This window comes from Zalophus californianus, chromosome 7 (genome assembly GCF_009762305.2).
Source record: "Zalophus californianus isolate mZalCal1 chromosome 7, mZalCal1.pri.v2, whole genome shotgun sequence".
Classification (NCBI taxonomy): Eukaryota; Metazoa; Chordata; class Mammalia; order Carnivora; family Otariidae; genus Zalophus; species Zalophus californianus.
In genome coordinates this window covers 1-21083 of record NC_045601.1, presented here as the reverse complement: position 1 = coordinate 21083, position 21083 = coordinate 1, and the positions used below count along the sequence as shown (strand labels likewise).

The 21083-nt window shown below is 52.6% G+C and overlaps 1 long non-coding RNA gene across 1 annotated transcript; it reads left to right on the top strand.

Moving 5' to 3' along the window:
• Positions 1-463: 463 nt before the first annotated feature.
• LOC118357146 lies at positions 464-20949 on the top strand. Its single transcript, XR_004820186.1, has 3 exons — positions 464-521; positions 1928-2048; positions 20855-20949. It is a non-coding gene; the product is annotated as an uncharacterized LOC118357146 (long non-coding RNA).
• Positions 20950-21083: the final 134 nt, after the last annotated feature.

Sequence of the window (21083 nt, the reverse complement as noted above, 5' to 3'; positions counted from 1 at the left end):
CAAAAACGCCATTGCAAACATAAGGATAAGAAAAACGGAAGAACCTCTCTGGGTCCCATAAGATTAAAGTCATACCGACTTGCACAAACGGAAAACACAGGAAGAAGTCTATAAGTTTCCGGAACGTTCTCCCTCATGACGATGTGTAACTCCGTATGTAAAACAACACAGAACAAATATATAAACCTGCCCCAGATGTTCCTTCCCCGGAGCACTCCCTTCTTTCTGGATTGTGTCTCCCAGGCAGCTGTCCTGAGGTGGGTTTGAATAAAACTCTCTTCCTTTCTCTCTCAGCTGTTTAAAAGGGTTTGCTCATTTAGTGTCGACAATAACAATACGTTTTCATTTTAAGTGAAAAATAAATGTTCCTGGTTCACGACTCCAACAGCACAGAAGGGCGGCTGTTCTTCATCCTGGAGCTTCCCTGCAGAACCAAGCATATGTATATATACATTCCAGCGTAAAAGAGCTCATCCTACAAGGATGCTTTGAAGGTCCAAGAAGCACTATCCACTCCATGGGTGAGACCAGAAAGTGAAGCTCTTCCCGCCTAGAGAATTACTTTTTGGGTTTAAAACTGCCTTGGAAATGCCTGAAACCATTGCCTTTCCTAAAGCCCAAAGCCTCGGAAGGTCCGAGTGTGGCTGACCTTGCGGGGGGCCAGGAACAGCTCTGCAGGCAGGGTTGGTGCAGGAAGGGAAGGGGCAGGGCTCTGGGGGTGGTCTGCAGCCAGAGGCGTCCGCGGAATGGGCCGGGTGTGTGCCTGGGGCGGACCCCGCCCATAACCCCCGCCCATGCCTGCGCCGCCAAGCCAGGTGCTGGCTTGAGGAGGGGCCTCCTGGACCACCTGCGGTCGCGGGGAGCCCCGGGGTGAGGGCGGGTTGGCCGGTAGAGGCAGGCGCGGCATCCAATGGGCTCGGGGCACCACCCTCCCCGACCAACCACCGCGTGGGGGGGTGGAGCTACCTCTGCGAGAGGAACCGGAGCTGCCCCGGGGGTTGCAGAGGTCGGGCAGCTCGGCCCGCTCCCAGAGAGTTCACCTGTGGCGTTCGCGGCTGGGTGAGAGCACGCTGTGGGCTGGGGTGGGGGTCCCCGGGGGCAGGGTGCGCCCTGGGTGGGAGTTGGGGGTTCTCGAAAGCGGCGGGTAGTGAGCTAACTTAGATGAGTTTTCTTTTTCCCTTGAAAGCCCTTCAACTGGCCATATCCCCCAGCCCCGTGAACTCCAGGACCCCGCTCACCCGAGTTTTTGGGGGATGGGTTGCGGACATTTCAGGGTTTGCCTCGTTCCCCTGGAAGAGTGCACATAAGGACCGCACACAGTCCCCAACTTCAGTGGGGTGCCCCCTGTCCCCTGGCACAGTGCAGGTAATGGACCTTGAGCAGCACCCCGAGTTCAGCAGGGTGTCCCCTGTTCCCCCAGGCACAGGTGTGGTGGTAACAAGCCCCAGAGCCATCCCCCAACTTCAGCATTGTGCCCCATGTCCTCAGGGGGATGGTGGTAATGGTCCCTTATGATCATCTGGGAGGGCCCTCCATGTTCCTGCTCCCCCAGGCACAGGTGCGGTGGCAACAAGCCCTAGAGTCATCCCCCAACTTCAGGATTGTGCCCCATGTCCCCCGGGGATGGTGGTAATGGGCTGTCAGGATGGTGCAGGAGGGTCTTCCAGGTGGGGGCCTGGAGGCCGGAGTAAACCAGACCCCACTCAAGTTGCATGAGGAACAGATGAGTTGAGGTGTTCATTTGGAAGAGTAATTTCGCTTTTCCAAAAAGGTCAAAGTCATTGGTCTACTTTAGAATGAAGATAATGACTACTTAAAAAACAAGTGTGTGTTTCCCCTTCTCCCAGAAACCAAAGCAGGTGTGCAGGCCATAGGTCAGAGGACCTACTTATCCCCACCTGACAGCACTTATCTGCTCTGGCTCCAGGAGACCCGAAGTTCTGAACATCAGCATGTGAGTCAGTGATGCAGCTTGTCACAGGACGTCAGCGTTCAGAGAAAGCAGCAGGTCCATTTGGCACAGTGTCATCATCATGTCAGGACAGGAGGTAAATCCTCTCGTGAACCCCAAACCTCCTGGGCTTTCCTCTTTTCTCTAGTTGAGCCACGAAGTAAAACTTCAGTAGCTGTCAGCATTCTCCATTTGGTGCAGGAGTTACTTAATTTCCCTGCAGGTAGAAGATTGCAGGTGCAGGGGATCCCATTTTCTCTATTCACTTATTGCTTACAAAATAGATTCTGATCATCTGTTTCCTAGAAGTAACCTTTATTAGAAAGGGAAGGTGAAATTTACTCTTTGTGTGTTTTTAACATATCATTTGTTCCTTCATCTAACAGCGTTTATTCATTTGGGCCTAGGATATAGTTGAGTGGCCAGCATCTAGAGTTAGTTGGCTTTTTGTCGTCAGATACAGACTCGGATGATGTCTTGTCATTTGTCAAAGGTGATGTTTCATAATTGATTAGTCTTTTCATCAGAAGAGTTACAATTAGGGTCGAGGGAAAAATCAAAATTATTCAAAGCAGCCTTTTACTGTTTAAAAGTTGAGCTTGAGGGGCGCCTGGGTGGCTCAGTCATTAAGTGTCTGCCTTCGGCTCAGGTCATGATCCCGGGGTCCTGGGATCGAGCCCCGCATGGGCTCCCTGCTCCGCGGGGGCCCTGCTTCTCCCTCTCCCACTCCCCCCGCTTGTGTTTCCTCTCTCGCTGTGTCTCTCTCTGTCAAATAAATAAATAAAATCTTTAAAAAAAAATAAAAGTTGAGCTTGACTTTCTAGTTTTTCTAAATGTGTCATCTAGATATTTTGACATGCCGATTTTCTCTGTAGCTTCTTTGGTGGTGGAGTCAGAAGGAGAGTCTTTGAGAATTCTGGATGCTGGTGGCATCAAGGGGCTTGGCGTCAGGAGCACAGGTTGAGTTCTGGAACTGCTTGCCTGACCCTAGGTGAGTCAGGTTATCCCACAGAGCTTCCATTGACTCCTTATGAAATTGCTGGCATCTAATATCTATGGAAAGGCTTTTTCCACAGAAACTGTTCTGCCTAATGAAGAGCAATTAAAAATGAGGTGATTTGGGCTGTGTTATTCTGTGAATAAAGGTTTTAACCGCCCCCCCCCCCCCCCGTCATAGGATACGGTGTTTTATTGTACAAGGAGTCCTCAGAAGGCTGCAATGAAAGAAGCAGGTCTCAGAGCATGTCCATGTTCCCTTGATACGTTCCTTACATTTTGCCCAGGTAGGAAGGTAAGTGGAGAGAAATACGACAGAAGGGGAAAGTAGTGAACCATTCATTAGGTAGCCTTCCACCTTTCTCATGAAAGCCTTGGGCCAGTGTCATTTTGGAAGAAGAGGGGAGTCCTGGAGCTCTGCAGTGGATGGGGGAGTTCCAGGTCGGGGTAAAGCTGACAGGGGTCTCAGAGGAGAGCTGAGTGCATCGAGCAGGAGGGTGTCGGCAGGGCGTGCTCCAGGGGTGGCTTTGGGTCTCCCGGGTGAGAGTGGTGACAGGTGGAGGGCCGTGAGGAGGTTCCTGGCCGAGGACAGGTGAGGCCCAGGTGGAGAGCTGGCCGAGCACCTTCTTCTGTGCCACCAGCCTCACCCAACATACACAACGTCATCGTCTGTCCCTGTCACTCCAGTTCAGACGTCTCAGAGGTGCCAGGCCAAGACGTTTGTTTGAGTTTCTTTCTTTGAGTGTGTGTGAAGTTTCAAAATTTTGATTATGGAAATGACGGGTCATCTGAACATCTGTTACTCTTTTATTTCCTGCTCTTCTTTCCATCACCAAAGTGAATCATACCTGCTAGTGGAAGGGGCTATCTGTGTGTTTTTATATCCCGATTTAATTAAACAGTGGGAAAATAATCTTCCGAAATATGAGAATCCTTGGTGGGTGTTCATGTTTTCCTCTTCCATGAACCACATTCCGATACTAGAAATCATGTTTTAAAGTAAAACACAGCCTCAGAGCTGTAACAGGGTGCCCTGTCCTTTGTGAGAGGGGCACATGGAGGAGTGTAGGTTCTTTAGGAGCTCAGGGAGTGGTGCATCGTGCTCCCAACGGAAATCGAGCCCCCTGTTAGCCTTCCCTGAGGGGAGTGCTTACCTGGTGGCCCATCCTGGGCTCTGGAAGCTTGACCCGGTGAGTCACTTGTGACTTGAGCTGGGGAATTTATGAAGAAAATGGAAGGAATCCTGGAGGGTGCCTGCATCCTTTGTACTCGGACAACTCCATGTAGCAAAGGAACTCATCATCCCGTGAGGCGTGTGGGGATCCCTGAGGGAAAGGGCTTCGCTTCGTGGGCTGAGGTAGTGTCTTCATCCTTATCTGGACCAGAGCCATGTTGTGTGGCTATGGAGATCCAGACCCTTATGTGACCATGTCATTATTATTATTATTATTATTTTAAGAAAACAATATAGACATTGACTTTGAGATACAAATATCGTAAGGAAAAACACAAGGTCAAATATATATATATAATGATTGAACTCGTGGCCTCTCTCATTAGTATGGGTAATGTAGGGCTGCCCGTATGAGAAAGACCAAGGAATTATATTTCGATTAGAAGTGTGCTGTGCACACGTAGTGTTTTATTCTGTCATTTGCCTTATTTTTCTGGAGGGAAAATGGAGTGGTGACTGGAGTTTGGTTTCTGATTTTAAGGAATGGGAGACAAGTGAATGGCAAGACCAGTGTTGATGCTGACATGGTGCTCAATGCCCAGCGAGCGAAAGTTTGAAGCTCGGACTTGGAAGCCTTGGTGTTCAGAGAGGATGTTGTCCGAGTTTCCAGCACATCGAGTCACTTGGCTGGTGTGCCTAATCGGGCTAGTTCCTGCCTTTCTAAGGGCAGTTTGAAAGTGGCTTGAAACCCTAGGGTACTTGTGGAGTGGTCTGGATGGGACACCTGTGTGGGCCAGTGTAGACGTCACGCAGGGAATTCCAGAGCTAATGGTGAGCACATTTGTGAGGCTGGAGTTTGCTTCTCTGTGAGAAGCATTGAGCTGCAGTGGAAAGACGTCGCTGGGTCTTATGACTCACTGTGTGAGCAGGTCTGAGCCTGGCAGGGTAGTCGGATCAGATAGCTGGGAGGTTGTGATGCCGTGGTGGTGGACCATTGCTCATGATGGGCAGACCAGCTTGCTACAGGGACAGGGACTGGGCTCTCCTCCCTGGCCAGCCCTCCTGCTGCAGATGTGATGAGAGAGTTGCTTCCTGTTTGGTGCTTGAGCCCTCGGCTCAGCAGGGTGGTTGGTGGGAAGCAGCCCACAGGCAGCATTATCGATTCTTGCCCATTGTGCCCCTGCTTCCTCCGAGGAGGCACAGCAGATGTCCTCTGCCTGGTGTGTGTGAATTCAGTCAGCAGAAGCAGTTCTTCCAGAGCCCCACCCCTGAGAAATCCTCTCCACATTCCTGTGCTGTGTGCAAGAGGTCGCTTTTCATCTGGAACTGAAATCTCAGCTCCTACCGTTAGGTTCCGAGGCCACACAGGACACCAGTATCCGTGCAGTTCTACTTCTGCATGGGGCCTGATGTGCGAGACTGAGGCCGAGCCTGGTCGGCCTGTTGATGCCGCTGCAGGCTCCTTCCTGGAAAATGTGCAGCACAGCCTGGTTTGTGATGATATTGCAGGAAAGAGGGAGAGGTGCAGCACTCCGCCTGACCGCCGGAGTATTCCGGACGTCAATCCCAGGTGGTTGGTGCAGGGAGGAGAGATGTCTGTTTCCCAGGACCTTGGCCAGAGGGAGAGTTGGATCCTGGGATGGGTCTCTGCTCAGCTTTCTCAGATGAGCACCTCAGGCAAGGAGAGGAAGTGTGAGTGCTCACCTGTAATTGGGGAAGGTGTCTGGCTTCAGGCAGGTCTCATGGGCAGGTGGATTCCTCGTGTGGCTCATTTTCCTGATAGTGTTCAGGGTGCAGTCGATGGACCCCTGGTCCTTGGCATCCTGGCTGTGCCAGAGTCCTGGGGCACCTTTTCCCCCGGGGCTTTGGACCAGGAAATCGGAGGGAGTCAGTGGTGAAAGCGTCAGTGTAGGCCTTCGTTTCTGCCCTGCCGAGATGGACTGGTGACTGTGATAACTGCTACGGAAATACAGAGCAGGAGACAGGGCTGGGGTGCTGCAGGGGAGGTAAGGGTGGTGCTTGCTATTCACATAGAGCCAGGTGGGACTTCACTAGGAAGGTGATCCTTGAGTCAAGATCTAAAGAAGGTGAGTGATATCACATCAAGAGCATTCCAAACGGAAGGAAAGCATGTGTATAAGTCCCGGGGCAGGAGCATACGAGGTATGTCCAGAAGTAGCAGGAAGGACCTGTGGCCATGGGAGACAGCCTAGGACATGACCTCAGGGAGGTGACAAAGGGAGACAGAAAGCCATTGCAGTGCTGTGACCCCATGGGACCCTGTTTCACTGGGCCATCCTGGCTACAGTGTTGAGAACAGATGACAGAGTGTTGAGGATGGGCAGGGGAGGTCCATGATGAAGCTTTTCCAGGAACTCAGGCAAGAGATGGCCTTTAGTATGGACCGGACAGGTGGCCTTGGAAGGAGTGGTCAGTCCTGTTCTGGGTACGTTTAAGAAGGAGCTCACCGGATTTGCTGATGGGTTAGATACTGGGAATGGGAGAAAGGAGGAATTGGGGTAACTCCCAGCTGTGGCTGGTTGTCCTGAGCAAGGGGAAGGAGGAGGTTTCTGGGGGTAGGAGGTCGTCTGTGTTCCGCATGCTCAGGAAGGTGCCTTTCACGGTGGATCTGCTGATGTGCGTGTCCAGGAGAACATTTAACATCTACTCCCTCAGCAACTTTCAAGTACAAGTATCCCCCACTTTTTAAAAGTTCACGGTACACATGGCTTTTTTTTTTTTTTTTTAAAGATCTATGTCATTACCCGGCTTCAATAACAGGAGGAATCCTGAAGAGGATTTCGCTCTGATGAAAAAAGTCGAAAAGTGAGCATTGCGTTCATCATCTGTTTTGCGGGGAGCCACTGCAGAGGCGGCGTGCACCTCAACCAGGTCTTTCCTGGGAACCACTCTCCGCGTCCAGGCCCCAGCACTTTGAATTGTGTCTGTGAGCATCTGCTGTGCTTCATCTCCATTTATTTTGGGCATCTGTTAGGAAGTCGTGTCCCGAGGCCTAGGAAAAGCCAAAGATAAGTCGTTTTTGGAGTCTGAGCACGCTATTTTTTTCTGTAGAAATGAATGGTAATTCCTCCTTTGGTCTACACCATTCTTGCTGTGAGAGGTTTCCTTCCTAGGAAGGAAGGAAACTTCTTTCAAATAGCGGGGGAACCTGTACGCCATCCTGCAGGGTTAGCTTTAGTCTCCATGCTGCACAGAACGTTCCATGACTTATGCATTTTATCACTCAAACATTTTGCCTTTTTTTTTTTAAGATTTTATTTATTTATTTGAGAGAGAGAGAGAATGAGAGATAGCACGGGAGGGAAGAGGGTCAGAGGGAGAAGCAGACTCTCTGCTGAGCAGGGAGCCCGATGTCGGACTCGATCCCGGGACTCCAGGATCATGACCTGAGCCGAAGGCAGTCACTTAACCAACTGAGCCACCCAGGCGCCCAAACATTGTGCCTTTGACCACCTTCCCCCATTCCTCCCCCATCCCTGGATCTGGCAACCAGCAATCTGTTCTCAGTATCTGTGCATTCAGTATTTTTTTTTCCATGTGGAACGTCCATGAACATCTGGTATTTGTCTTTCTGTGTTGAGTTACTTAGCATAATGCTCCCAAGGTCTCTGTTTCTATGTCTGGCTACTGTGAAGAATGCTGCAGTGAACATGGGAGTGCATCTATCTTTTTGAGGTAGTGTTTTTGTGTTCTCCAAATAAATCCACCCAGAGCAATCACTGGGTCATGTGGTAGTTGTATTCATTTTTCCAGGAACCTCCATACTCTATGTCACAGGTGCTGCACCAATGTACATTCCCACCAACAGTGCACAGGGTCCCCTTGTCTACACACCCTTGACCACACCTGGTGTCTGTCTCTGGGACAAATGCCATCCCGACAGGTGTGAGGAGATAGCGGATTATGGGTTTGACTTAGGTTTCCCTGACGACGATTAGTGATGTTGAACAACTTTTTCTGTGTCTTTTGACCACCCGGGTGCCATCTTTGGAAAGTATTCACATATTCTCCCCATTTTTTATACAGTTTTTTTTTGTCTGTTTTGATTTGTAGAAGTGTTTTGTATATTTTGGATATTAGCCTCTTCTCACACATATGATTTGCAGATTTTTTTCTCTCATTGGGTAGGTTGCCTTTTAAGTTTTGACGGTTTCTTTTGCCATGTAGAAATTTCAGTTTGATGTCGTTCCCCTTGTTTATTTTTGCATTTGTTGCCTTTGCCTTTGGTGTCCGATCTAAAAGACTCTGCCAAAACCAATGTCGAGAAACTCACTACCTGTGTTTTGTTCTCGGAGGTTTATGGATTCCGGTCTTATATTCAAGTCATTCATCCATTTAAAATTTTTGTGTGTGCTGTCAGAAAGCGATCCAGCTCCATTCTTCTGCATGTAGTGTGCGGTTTTCCAGGACCGTTCACTGAAGAGGCAGTCCTTTCCCCGTTGTATATTTTCTGCTCCTGTGTCGTAAGTTAAGGCCATACATGTGTGGGTTAGTTTCTCAGGTTTCTTCTTCTTCTTCTTCTCCTCCTTTTCCTCTTCCTTCTCCTCCTCCTTCATTTTTTTTGTTTTACAGTTTATTTTTTGGGAAAGTATTTTTTCCTGTTGGAATATACGCAGTGTGGACTTTATTGATTACATGTTCATACTATTTGTTAGGACATTTCTCTCGTGTGTTTTTGTAAATGACTTGCCGGATTTATAGCTTTCAACAGGTTTAACATTTGGGCAGAACTACTCAAAATGTTATATTCTTCCATCAGATCAGAGATTGTGTCTGATTGTCTTTTGTGATGCTGTCAGTTGTGGTGATTGATATCTCTGTTTCTTTTCCCTGATAGGTTTATTAAAGTGATTTTAATATTTCTTAAAAACGTGGATTCTAAATCACTCTTATTTAATAATATGTGTTTATATAAAACAAGTTTAAAGAAATGCATTTATTGGAATCAGCTGTTGAAACAGGAGATAAATATTAATTCCCGTTCAGAGTTAATAATAATTATATCAGAGCTAAGTCTAAATATACCTTTAATGTACTGACTCTAATGAGTACACTTTGCCCGAAGTGCTATGATTATCATTTCCTGAGCTTTCTATTCGGTTCCATTGACCTGTGTGTCTGTTTCTATGTCAGCACCATACAGTTTTGATGAGCACAGCTTTGTAATCTAGCTTGAAATCCGGGCGTGTGGCGACTCCTGCTCTCTTCTTTCTCCAGGTTGCTCTGAGTATTTGGTGTCTTCTGTGATTCCATATGAATTTTAGGACTGTCTTCTATTTCTTTGAATAATGGCACTGGAATTCAGATAGGGATTTCATCACATCTGTAGATTGCTTTGGTTGCTGTGGACATGTGAACATGATTAACTCTTCCGGTTAATGAGCAGGATGTATGCTTCCGTTTATTTGTGTCGTCCTCTGTTTCTTTGACCCATACATGCCCCCTCAACATGCATCTGTTTTTCCTTCCTTTCCAACATGTGTTCAGTGTACCAGGTCTTTCTCATTCTTGGTTACTTTTCTCCTAGGTTTTTTTTTCTTGATGCAATTGTAAATGGCATTGCTTTCTTCTTTTCTCTTTGGGAAGGTTTGTCATCAGTACACAGAAATGCAACAAGTTGGGACACCTGTGTGGCTCAGTCAGTTAAGCATCTGTCTTTGGCTCAGGTCACCATCCCGGGGTGCTGTCATCGAGACCCGCAGCAGACTTCCTGCTCAGTGGGGAGTCTGCATCTCCCTCTCCCTCTGCTGCTCACCCTGCTTGTCCTGTCTCTCTCTGTCAAATAAATAAAGTCTTTAAAAAAAGAAATGCAACAGGTCTCTGTATATTTCCTTTGTATCCTGCAGCTTTACTGAATTTGTTGATTCTAACAGTTTTGTTGGAATCTCTATGGAATTCTATATATAGTATGTCATTTGCAAACAGTGACAGTTTTCCTATTTGGATTTCATCTTTTCTTTCTTTCTTTCTTTTCTTTTTGTCTGAATGCTTTGGCTAGGTCTTTCAATACTGTGTTGAATGAAAGTGATGAGAGTGGGCATCTTTGTCTTGTTTTTTTGTCTTTTATATAATATGTTTTATATTTATTCATGAGAGTCAGAGAGAGAGAGGCAGAGGCAGAGAGAGAAGCAGGCTCCCCGCCTAGCAGGAAGCCCGATGCAGGACTCGATCCCAGGACCCTGGGATTGTGACCCGAGCCGAAGGCAGACGGTTAACCATCTGAGCCACACGGGCACCCTCTTTGTCTTGTTTTTGATCTTAGTGGAAATGTTTTCAGCTTTTTCCCCTTGGGTATGATGTCAGCTGTGAGCTTTTCATATATGGACTTTGTTATCTTGCGGTGTGTTCCCTCTATACCCAGATGGTTTAGAGTTTTTATCATAAATGCATATCGAACTGTGAAGTGTTCTTGTTGAGGTACAGTGCAATGTGGGGGTTCGCCGGGATAGGCGTGCAGATTTCTCCAGGTCAGAGACCTTTCTGTAGTTCCAAATGACGCAGGATCCTTCTCAGTGGCAGCCTGAGTTCTCTCCTATTATTGAGGTGTCCCCAGTGCCCGGAGCTTTGTAGCCAGGAATCTGGGGAAAAACCCATCAGAACCCAAGCCAGGGTTAGGGTTCGGGACTACGGGCATGACAGGCCCGATCTGCTAGCACTGTGGCAGGCTTTCCAGGGGACTGAGTTGAGGGCGTGGATCAGGATGAATGTCATGCCAGGGATTTTGGCCAGGGGGCCGCTGAAAGTGGGGGTTCGCTAGGATGGGCATCCGGAGTTCCCAATGGCGAGGTTTCCTTCTGTGTGTCAGTCTGAGTCCTCTGGTATTGCTCAGTTGTCCCCAATCCCTGGAGTTTAGAGGAAGGCCTCTGGGGACAGACCCATCACAAGCCAAAACAGGTTTAAGGTTAGGGCTTATGTGCGTGGCAGGCCTGATCTACCAACACAGTGGTGAGCTTCCCAGGGAGCTGAGTTGTGGGCATGGGTCAGGGTGAGTGCCAGGCCCAGGATTTTAGGCCCGACCACTGAATGTGGGAGACTGATGGGGTGGACATGCAGGTTTCTCTTGCCCTGAATGCTTTCTGGAGTCCAAACGGTGAGGTTTCCTTCTGGGTGTAGGCTGAGTCTTCTGGTCCTTCTCAGGTGGTCCCAATTCCTGGGGCTTTGGAAACAGGCCTCTGAGGACCGACTCCTGAGAAGCAAACCTAGGTTATGGTAGGGCCTTAGGGGCTTGGCAGGCTGAATCTATGGCACTATGGCTAGCTTCCCAGGGGTCTGAGTTGAGACCGTGTGTCGGGGTGAGTGTGAATCTCATGGTTTGCGGCAAGGGGGCCAGTGAAAGTGCAGGTGTGCTTTAATGTGCATGCAGTGTACTCCTGCTCTGAACGCTTCCCACAGTTCCAAATGGTGCGGTTTCCTTCTGGGCGACAGCCTGTGTCCTCCAGTATTGCTCAGGTGTCCCATTTCCTGGGACTTTTGAGCCTGGCCTCTAGGGACAGATCCCTCAGAAGCCAACCTAGGGTTAGGATAATGGCCTAGGGTTATTTCAGCCACATCTGCCAACACTGTGTCATGCTTCCCAGGGCTCTGAGTTGGGGGATGCGTCAGAGTGAGTGACAGGCTCAGGGTATGCCGCCAGGGGACCCCTGAATGTGGGGTTTGGCTGGGGTGGGCAAGTAGGGTTCTCCTGCTCTGAATGCTTTCCAGGTTTCCAAATGGCACCGTTTCCTTCTGGGTGGCAGGCTGAGTTCTTTGGTATTTCCCATGTGTCATCAATCCCTGGGGCTTTATTGCCAGGCCTCTGAAGACAGAGCCCACAGAAGCAAACCCTGAGTAAGGGTTAGGGCCTACGGGTGTGGCAGGCCCAATCGGCTTGTGCCGTGGAATGCTTCCCAGGGGCATGAGTTGACCACATGGGTCACAGTGAGATTAAGGTCAGGGTTTGCAGCCACTGAAAGTAGGGGTACGATGGGATGGGCATGCAGAGTTTTCCTACTCTGAATGCTTTCTTGAGTTCCAAATAGTGTGTTTTCCATCTGGGTGGCAGGTTGAGTCCTCTCGTATTGCACTGCTGTCCCGAATCCCTGAGGCTTTGGAGCCAGGTCTCTGGGGAAAGAAACCTCAGAAGACTACCTAGGATTAGGGTTGGCCGTAGGGGCATGGCAGTCGATGTGCCAGCACTGTGGCGAGCTGGGGTCTGAGTTGAAGGCATGAATCAGGGTGAGTGTCAAGCTCAGGGTTGGTGGCCGGGTGTCCTCTGAATGTTGAGGTTCGCTGGAATTGGCATGCAAACATCTCCTGCTGCGAATGCTTTCTGGGGTTCCAATTGGCGTGGTTTCCTTCATGGTGGCCGGCTGTGTCCTCTTGTATTGCTCAGATGTCCCCATCTATAGTGCTTAGGAGCCAGGCCTCTGGGGACACAACCCTAAGAAACCAACCTGTGCTTATAAGGCCTAGGGTCAGGGCGAACCGTACATGTCCATACTGGGGAGAGCTTCCCAGAGGTCTGTGTTGATGGCATTGTTCAGGGTGAGTGGCAGGGTCAGGGTCTGCCGCCAGGGGGCCAATAAATGTGGGTTATGACTGGGATGAGCATGCTGAGGTCTCCTGCTCTGAATCCTTTCCATAGTTCCAAATGGCACATTTTCCTTCTGGGTGGCAGCCTGACTCCATTGAAATGGCTCAGGTGTCCTGAATCCTTGGGGCTTTGGACCCAGGTTCTGGGGACAGACCACTCAGAAGCCAACCTAGGGTTAGGCTTAGGGCTTAGGGCCATGACAGGCCTGATCTGCCAGGGCTGTGATGAGCTTCCCGGGAACTGAGTTGAGGCCATGGGTCAGGGAAGCATCAGGCTCAGGGATTGTGGCCTGGGCACATTGCACTTGGGGTTCGTTGGGATGGACCAGCACAGTTCTGCGCTGAATGGTTTCCGGAGTTCCCAATGGCACGTTTTCCGTTGTAGTGGCAGGCTGAGTCCACTTGTACGGGTCAGGTGTCCTGAATCCCTGGGAACTGAGCCAGGCCTCTGGGGACAAACACCTCAGAAGTCTCCATAGGATCACGGTTAGGACATGGGGGCCTGACAGGCTCGAAGTGCCGACGCTGTGGCGAGGTACGGGTGTTTTGACTTTAGGGCGTTCCTCAGGATGAGTGTCAGGCTCATGGATTGCGGCCAAGGGGCCGATGAACCTGGGGCATCCCTGGGATGGGCATGCAGTGTACTCCTTCTCTGAACACTGTCCTGAGTTCCACATGGCGTGTTTTCCTTCTGGGTGACAGGCTGAGTCTTCTGGTCTTGCTGGAGCCGGCCTTCGCGGACAGATCCCTCAGATGCCCCCGTAGGGTGACGGTTAGGACCTGGGGGCACGGCAGGCCTGACGTGCAAGCACTGTAGCCTGCTCGGTGGGGTTTGTCTAGAGGGCGTGGGTCAGGGTGAGTGTCAGGATCATGGTCGGCCTCCAGAGTGCGCCAAATTTGTGCGTTGGCTGGGATGGGCATTCCGAGTTCTGGTGTTCTGAATGCTCTCCGGAGTTGCAAGTAGTGTGTTTGAATTTTTTTCGGCAAGCTGAGTCCTCCGGTGTCGCTCAGGTATTGGCATTCCGGGGGCTTTGGAGCCAGGCTTCTGGGGACAGAAACTCAGAAGCCTACCTAGGGATAGACTTACGGCCTAGGGTCATTTCATCCCTGATCTACCCACGCTGGGGCAAGCTTCAGGGGGCGGGCGATCTGAGTCGGGGGCGTGGGATTAGGGTGAGTGTGAAGCTCAGGGTTTGCGGGCAGGGGCCGTTGAAAGTGGCATTTCGCTGGGATGGGCACGCAGAGTTCTCCTACTCGGAAAGCTTTGCCCCGAGTTCCCAATGGTGCAGTTTCCTTTCTGGGAGACAGGCTGAATCCTCTGATATTGCTCAGGTGCCCCTGATCCCTGTGGCTTTAGAGCCAGGCCTCTGGGGCCAGAGCCCTCAGAAGGCCGCGAGGGATAGGGTTAGGGCCTAGGGGCCCGGCAGGCCCGACGTGGCAGCATCGGGGGTTTGTCTTGAGGGCGTGGGTCAGGTTGAGTGTCAGGCTCGGGGTTTGCCGCCATAGGGTGCAAAATTTGTGCATTCCTTAGGATGGGCATTCAGAGTTCTCCTGCTCTGAATGCTTTCTGGAGTTCCAAATGCCGCATTTTCCTTTTGGGTGGCAGCCTGAGTCGCTCGATATTGCTCCGGTGTCCCGAACCTGTGCGGCTTTGGAACTAGGCTCTGGCGACTTACCCCTCAGAAGCCAGCCGAGGATGAGGGTTAGGATATAGGGGCACGGGAGTCCTGACCTCCCAGCACTGCGTCGAGGTTCCTGGGGGTGAAGGTTGAAGGCGTGGGTCAGCGTGAGTGTCTTGCTCTTCTTTTCGGCCAGGGGACCGCTGAAAGGGTGGGTGCGCTGGATGGGCATGCAGCGTTCTCCTGCTGTGAATCCTTTCCGGAGTTCCAAACGGTGGGGTTACTCACTGGGTGGCAAGCTCAGTCCTCTGGTATTGCTCAGGTGTCCCTTGCCTTTGGGACTCTGGAGCGAGACCTCTGGGATCAAAGCACTCAGGAGCCAATCTAGGCTTGGGGTTAGGGCCCAGGGGCACGGCATGCAGAGTTCTCCTGCTCCTGGTGCTTTCAGAAGTGCCAAATGGCGCATTTTGCTTTGTGGGGTCAGGCTGAATCCTCTGGTATTGCTCAGGTGGCCCAAATCCCTGGGGCATGGAGCCAGGGACCTAGGGAGAGAGCTCCCCGAAGCCAAGTGAGGGTTAGGGTTAGGGCCCAGGTGCACGGCACTCCTGGTCTGCGGGAACTGTGGCGAGATTGGGATGGGCTGTATGTCTTGAGGGTGGGGGTCAGGTTGAGTGTCAGGCTCAGGGTTTGCCGCAAGGGGGAGCAGAAAGTGTAGTTTCACTGGGATGGGCATTCAGAGTTCTGCTCTGAATGCTTTCCAGAGTCCCAGTGGCGGGGTTTCCTTCTGGGTGGCAGCCTGAGTCCCTTGATACTGCTCGGGTGTCCCGAATCCTTGGGGCTTTGGAGCCAGGCTCTGGGGACAGACCACTCAGAAGCCAACCTAAGGTTAGTCTTTGGGCTTAGGGCCATGACACGCCTGATGTGCCGGCGCTGTGATGAACTTCCTGAGGTCTGAGTTGAGGCCGTGGGTTGGGGGAGCATCAGGCTCAGGGATTGCGGACTGGGCACATTGAACTTGGGGTTCGTTGGGATGGACTGGCACAGTTCTCCTGCTCTGAATTCCTCCCGGAGTTCCCAATGGCACATTTTCCTTTTTAGTGGCCGGCAGAATCCTCTGGTACTGGTCAGGTGTCCCAGATCCCTGGGGCTTTGGAGCCAGGCTCTGGGGACAGAGCGCTCAGAAGCCAACCTAGGGTTAGGCTTACGGCTTAGGGGCATGACAGGCGCTTCCCTGGGTCTGAGTTGAGGCCGTGGGTCAGGCTGAGTGTCAGGCTCAGTGTTGGCCGCTAGACGGCGCAAAATTTGTGCGGTGGCTGGGATGGGCATTCAGAGCCCTCCTGCTCTGAATGCTTTCCTGAGTTCCAAATGGCGCGTTTTCCTTCTTGGTGGCAGCCAGAGTCCCTGGATATTGCCCGGGTGTCCCGAATCTGTGGGGCTTTGGAGCCAGGTTCTGGGGACTGACCCCTCAGAAGCCAACCTAGGGTGAGGGATAGGACATGGGGACACCAGAGGCCTGATTGCCAGCGCTGCGTCGAGGTTCCTGGGGGTGGGGGTCAAGGGCGTGGGTCAGCATGAGTGTCTTGCGTCAGTGTGAGTGTCTTGCTCTTCTTTTCAGCTGGGAGACCGCTGAAAGGGTGGGTGCGCTGGGATGGGCATGCAGCGTTCTCCTGCTGTGAATCCTTTCCCGAGTTACAAACGGCGGGGTTTCTCTCTGGGTGGCAAGCTGAGTCCTCTGGTCTTGCTCTGGAGCGAGCCCTAGGGAACAAAGCACTCAGGAGCCAACCTAAGGTTGGGGTTAGGGCCTAGGGCACGGCAGGCAGAGTTCTCCTGCTCTCAGTGCTTTCAGAAGTGCCAAATGGTGCATTTTGACTTGTGGTGTCAGGCTGAGTCCTCTGGTATTGCTCAGGTGGCCCAAATCTGTGGGGCATGGAGCCAGGGACCTAGGGAGACACCTCTCTGAAGCCAAGCGAGGGTTAGGGTTAAGGCCCAGGTGCACGGCACTCCTGGTCTGCGGGAACTCTGGTGGGCTTGGGATGGGCAGTTAGTCTTGGAGGTGGGGGTCAGGTTGAGTGTCAGGCTCAGGGTTTGCCGCGAGGGGGCACAGAAAGTGTAGTTTTGCTGGGATGGGCATTCAGAGTTCTCCTGCTCTGAATGCTTTCCGGAGTTGCCAGTGGTGCGGTTTCCTTCCGGGTGGCAGCCTGAGTCCCTTGATACTGCTCGGGTGTCCCGAATCCTTTGTGCTTTGGAGCCAGGCCCTGGAGACAGACCGCTCAGAAGCCAACCTAGGGTTAGGCTTAGGGCTGAGGGGCATGACAGGCCTGATGTGCCGGCGCTGCGATGAGCTTCCCGGGATCTGGGTTGAGGCTGTCGGTCAGGGGGAGTGTCAGGCTCAGGGATTGCGGCGTGGGCACATTGAACTTGGGTTTCATTGGGATGGACCAGCCCAGATCTCCTGTTCTGAATGCTTACTGGAGTTCCCAATGGCATGTTTTCCGTTTTAGTGGCAGGCTGAGTCCTCTGGTAATGGTCAGGTGTCCCAAATCCCTAGGGCTTTGGAGTCAAGCCCCTGGGGACAGACCCTCAGAGGCCTCTAGGGTGACGGTTAGGGCCTAGGGGCACGGCAGGGCTGATGTGTAAGCACTGGAACCTGCTCTGGGGGGTGTGTCTTGAGGGCGTGGGTCAGGTTGTGTCAGGCTCAGGGTGGGCCGCCAGAGGGCGCCAAATTTGTGCGTTGGCTGGGATGGGCATTCAGAGTTGTGTTCTGAACCCTCTCTGCAGTTGCAAGTAGTGTGTTTGAATTCTTTTTGGCAAGCCGAGTCCTCTGGTGTTGCTCAGTTATTGCCATCCCTGGGGCTTTGGAGCCAGGCTTCTGGGAACAGAAGCTCAGAAGCCAACCTAGGGATAGGCTTATGGCCTAGGGTCATTTCAGCCCTGATCTGCCCACGCTGGGGCAAGCTTTGGGGGGCGGGGGGTCTGAGTGGGGGGTGTGGGTCAGGGTGAGTGTCAGGCTCAGGGTTGGCGGGCAGGGGGCCGTTGAATGTGGCATTTCGCCGGGATGTGCACCCAGAGTTCTCCTACTCGGAAAGCTTTGCCACGAGTTCCCCATGGTGCGGTTTCCTCCTGGGAGACAGGCTGAATCCTCCGGTATTGCTCAGGTGCCCCTGATCCCTGTGGCTTTAGAGCCAGGCCTCTGGGGCCCGAGGCCTCAGAAGCCAGCGAGTTATAGGGTTAGGGCTTAGGGGCTGGGAAGGCCCAACGTGCCAGCACTGTGGCCTGCTTCCCCGGGGTTTGTTTTGAGGGCGTGGGTTAGGTTGAGTGTCAGGCTCAGGGTTTGCCGCTAGAGGGCGCAAAATTTGTGTGTTCCTTGGGATGGGCATTCAGAGTTCTCCTGCTCTGAATGCTTTCCCGAGTACCAAATGGCGCATTTTCCTTCTGGGTGGCAGCCTGAGTTGCTCGATACTGCTCAGGTGTCCTGAATCTTGGGGCTTTGTAGCCAGGTTCTGGGGACTGACCCCTCAGAAGCCAACCTAGGCTGAGTGTTAGGACATAGGGACACGGGAGGCCTGATGTGCCAGCGCTGCGTCGAGGTTCCCGGCGGTGGGGGTCAAGGGTGTGGGTCAGCGTGAGGTCTTGCTCTTCTTTTCGGCCAGGGGACCGCTGAAAGTGTGGGTTCTCTGGGATGGGCATGCCGCGTTCTCCTGCTGTGAATTCTTTCCGGAGTTCCAAACGGCGGGCTTTCTTTCTGGGTGGAAGGTGAGTCCTCTGGTATTGCTCTGGAGCGAGCCCTAGGGAACAAAGCACTCTGGAGCCAACCTAGGGTTGGGGTTAGGGCCTAGTGGTTAGAGCGTAGGGGTTAGAGCGTAGCAGCTAGGGCATAGGGGTTAAGGTGTAGGGCCTAGGGTTAAGGTTAGGGTTAGGGCCTAGGGTAGGGCCAGGGTTAGGTTTAGGGTACGGGTTAGGGTTAGGGTATGGGTTAGGGTTAGGGTATGGGTTAGGGGTTAGGGGTAGGGTTAGGGTACAGGTTAGGGTACGGGTTAGGGTACATACAGTATCTCAGACCCAATCCGGGTCTGAGGCCTGTTGATCCCCTTTGTGGGGGCCATGTTTCACAATGCCCGGCGTACCTTTAAATCCCTTAAATCTCGGACTCCTCACCGTCTGGGCACAATGTCCTAATGTCTCCATCTTGTGGATGAGGAAGCAAGGGGCTCAAAGGAGCCAGGGACCAGTGCACCCTCAAGGTGAATCAGCTACCACATTGAGAGGTGCGATGATGCATCTTTGGGGTGCTCTAGACCTGTCCTGATGCAGAGGCAGATGGCAATAAGGAAGGGTGTGGCTTTGAATTAGTGGGGGAAGTAGTAGGTGCTCTCTGGTGTGACAGAAACCACGGACTCTGGGAGGATGGGGCAAGCTATGTCCATCTCCGAGGGGTTGGCCGAGGCCAGAGGCGACTATGCATAGCCGTGGGAGGCTGCCGTGTGCTTGCTGCCCCCTGCTCTCCTGCATGCGCTCGCATGGCGTTGCCTGGCAGCTCCCGCCCTGGGCACAGCCACGGAGTGCTCTGCCCGCCACGCCGTGCTCGGAGTATCTGTGGCTGCTGTCGCCATCTGTCCTCATGGCTCTCTAGGGCTGTCTGTCTGTTGCCACCCCCACCCCTCTCCCGAATGCCCACTGGAGCCCCGAGAAAAGACATCTGGGAGGAGGGGTGAGAACTCGAGTCTCAACAAAACGTAGCAGGTGACTTGTTGAGCTTTGCGTTCATGCACCATGTGGATGGACAGTGCCTTCCCCTGCCTTGTCTTCCATCCCTTCTTTCTCACCCAGAGCCTCGATTTTCCCCAATATCTCCAGGAAATCTTCTCATCTGTGCCAGTGGCCTGAGCAGAGCGCTTTGGGCTGGGCAAATGATAACTGTGTTATCACAGTCTTGGCCCCTCCAGACCCAGGTGAGCAGGTGCTTTAGAGGCCGGGCCCTTGGAAGCTCCCTCCCGTTCCTCTGCTTTATTGTCTTGTACAAAGGATTTCCCAGCACTGTAGACAAAGTCTCCCTTCCATCTCTGTGCCCATCCTCCCAAAGTGACTGGCTCATTTGAGAACCTGGGGCCCACGGGGCAGGGGTGGATGTCTCTTGGCCATCCTGTACCACTGAGATTCTCTTTCCCCAGCACAAGCAGGTGAGGGAGCTCTAGGCAAACTGTGTGCCCTCCAGGGTCACACCTCAAGGTCCACTCCTGCCTTCTTGCTGCTCTGGACCACAGTCAGCACCTCCTTGTGACTACCAGACCTCCCACCCCATGGCTCCGACATCTAGCCCTCCAGCAGAGACAGTCTAGTCTCCAGCCACCCCGGTGGGAACTGAAGAGGCAGACAAGGGCTGGGTTGGGGCCACTGTCCTTAGAAGTAAGAGTGAGACCTGCCTCTCCACCAAAGGCCTCAGCCCAGCCTAGAGCAGATGGGCAGCCCTGGAGGGAGGGCGGCCAGCTCTCCCCAGGCTCCCCATGCCTCCTGCACGTGCTCTCCTACTGCTGCTCTCATTCAACACGTCGTGTTCTTTTCTCTTCATCTGACCACTGAATCTGGCGATACGATGTGTCTAAGCCTGAGCTGCTTGCATATGTTAAAACACCAAAGTGGCAGGAAGCTGCTGTCAGGCTGCATGCGGGCACCTGGTCTCCAAGCAGACAGAGGGTGGGAGACTGCCCAGGGCCACAAGCACCCCCACGTCGTGGACACCGTCCAGAGCTGTGCTCCCTGAAAGGGATGTGCCAATAACTCAAGGCGCCCCTGGGCCAGGGTAAGCCTCACTCCCAGGTAATCTGTGGAGTCCAGAGTTTATTGCTTCTTTTTGTGCTTGATTTTGAACCTCTTGGATGAGGGAGCAGTGCTAGATACCCTGGGATCTCTGGAGTTGAGACCATTTGCGAATTTCATAAGTGGCTTTCGTGGTGTGGGCCTCAGGGTCGCCAACACTTACCCTTCCTATGGTGACTTATCTGGAGGCACCAGGAGCAGCCCCAGAAGAGATGTTTGCCCCTCTGCCAGGTCCCAGGCAGCAGGGGCTTTGCTAGCCATATGGAGAAGCGAAGGGCCCTTCAGAGGCTCTCGGTGAAGAAGCAGCCTTGCCCGGCACTTGGACGGCTTGGCTGTGTCTTGCCAGAGGCGGTCAGTGTTAGAGGCCCATCCACAGTTGGTCTCCTGGCTCCACCTGGCAGCAAGGAGCTGCTTCTGAGAATTTTTCTCTCTCTCCCTCCCTGTTGGGTGCAGGGGAGCCTAAAGCGGAGGGGTTTCTTTGATTTGCTGCATGAGAAGTGATTTGCAATGACAAGCTTTACTTTTGGAAGGTTTTCTGGTGGCCGATTGCTGCTTATACCGTAGAGCAGTGACATTTTGTTTGATCTCTCTTTGTATGCACTTTTCTTCAGGACCACAGCACGCCAGGGAGAGGTGGGTGGGGAGCAGCACCTGCAGTTGCAGGAGGCTGGTCTCCGCAGGTTAGAGAACAGCCTCTCTTCCCTACAGAACAATTTCATCAACCTCAGCTTTCTCCGCCTCTTCCGTGCTGCCCGGCTCATCAAGCTGCTGCGCCGAGGCTACACCATCCGCATCCTGCTGTGGACCTTCGTCCAGTCCTTCAAGGTGAAGCCCAGGCACGGCCCTCGTGCCCTGACCCTCCCCTGTGTGATGCACAGTGCTGTGGCCACCACCTCCTCCTTGCCACCAGAGCAGCCCCTCCTCGTGGAGGCTCCTT